Source organism: Stegastes partitus, unplaced genomic scaffold (genome assembly GCF_000690725.1).
Source record: "Stegastes partitus isolate 25-593 unplaced genomic scaffold, Stegastes_partitus-1.0.2 Scaffold2042, whole genome shotgun sequence".
Classification (NCBI taxonomy): Eukaryota; Metazoa; Chordata; class Actinopteri; family Pomacentridae; genus Stegastes; species Stegastes partitus.
The window spans coordinates 7,345-9,501 of NW_007579773.1; positions in this window are offsets into that span (position 1 = coordinate 7,345).

Consider the following 2,157-nt stretch of genomic DNA (forward strand, 5'->3'; position numbering starts at 1 on the left):
AATAAAACAAAATCACTTTACGTTCTAGTTTTCAGTGTGTTGAGTTTCATTTAGATTTTGATCAACTAAACATTTCCATTGCATCATAAATCACTTCAACTACGACCCAGAAGTACTGGCTCTATGTATTTAGCTTTATAAGGCTGCAGCGCCGTAATTTCCAGGTTAGCAGCTACTGTTCAGGTTGAGCTTCATGGAGAATTAAACAAAAGTGATCAGAGCAAGTGGAGAAGCTAACTGACGGCAGTAACAGCTTCATTCAGATCAGCTGTCTTTCTGCCTCTTTCAGTTACCTGACATTTGTTAGCAACAGCTAAATGAAGCTACAGAAAACCTGAATTATTCACATGATGTGGGCTCTTGTGTTGATAAGACCAGTTCATTGTTGGACATAAACGCTGACATAAACGTTCATAAACTAAATCATATTGTCATATTTATCTCAAAACGATCGTTTAAATGGTTTTATTTTGTAGACGCCAAAAGGAAGTACAGATTACCTGTGATGTTGGTAACTTTACCACACTGATTATGATGCCGCCACATGTCAGGCTGAGGTTGTAGCACTGTAGCTAGCTGGTTAGCAGCTCCGAGTTAGCATGTTAGCTTCACTGTAGCCGAGTCAGACACAATCACAGTAAAACAACACTAACATGTAACGATGTCTCTATCGTTTATAAGAGTTTAAAAGCTATTTGCTTTGCTGCATTTAAACAGTTCGTGGCGATGGAAAAGCTCGTTAGCATTAGTGCTAGCTCGGCTAACCCTGCTGCTCACAGATGCGGCTGTTGGTTCGTTTGTAATAATAATAATAATGTAATAATGTGGATTCATTTCCTGTTTGAACTTTACTGAGAATACAATATAAATATTGAGAGTTAGCTCAGAAGCTAAATAGCGCTAATTACAGCTCGGGTTCACTGTGTATTTCCCCAAATCACGTTCTAATACTGTCATTAATAGTAAGAACGGTTTGTTGAAGTTTATTTTGAAGGAGTTAACGGGAAGTGTAGCCTATCTGTATTTTCGCTGACTTAACGTTGCAGTTGCCGCCTGCGGCCACTGGAGGGCACCAACCCTGTTGTGACTGTGGTCCATGATGTCAGATGATGTGAGGTTCAGGTTGGATCAGAGACTCTACAGAAGAAGGTGTGTCTGAAACACAGGAACATACATGTGATTTATAGATTCATGTGTGTTTTACTTTGTGCCTCGTATATTTCATTGACATGAATGTATTTATTACAAATATTATCTGTTAATGAACGTGTCCTCATGTTTTTTAAAACATGAAACAGACGTTTAAAAACGTCTGTTTCAGGTATTATCATGTATGTTTTCTGATTGTATAACAACAGTTGTATTGTCTATTAAAGGCCGTTTTAATAAATGCACCAACAGCCAAGTCACAGTTTAATGTGATTATTTTAGAAAGTAGGAGTCTAATGGCTGATTTAATTTTGTAGTTTCTCCCTGAAATTGTGCCAAAGTGTTCCAAACACACCTTTAGTGAATCCCAACCTGGAATGTTTCTGCTATTAAATATGAACCCTTCATGTTTTCCCCTTTAAACTTTATTAATTTTTACAAATAAAAGTCTGAAATGAATCTACTCTGATGTCATTCTCAAAGGATTGTCATCAATTTAAACCCCTAAATGCACTTAAAGTTTTATATTTCACCCTCCATTTAGGAGAAACGGCTATCTAGAGTAAAGAACTACAACTTCCAGCAGCGTTACAATACAATGTGATTGGACACGCCATGAAATATGTAGTTCTTCTTGGGGTTTACAACTAGGCTTGTGTTTTTGTACTAATAAACTAAAATAAACGTATTGAAGTACTGACACATGTGCTACTGTTAAAGTATAATGACCCTTGACTCTGTCTCTTGAAGAATGACGATAAAACACCAAAATGCCTTAAGTGTTTCTAAAATGACCTGAACTCAAGTTTGCAAACATTTTTTCATTCACAAAAACACAGTTTAACACTGAAAGACAAGAGGAACCTAAAAGCAGAATATGGACTATTTATAGTTGTTTATTTATGTTGTATTAACAAAAATTTGAGCAGAATCACATAAAAGGAATGTAAAATTTGTCCAGAAAATGTCCCAAATTACTTTAAATTTGTATGAAATTGCTGACAGACT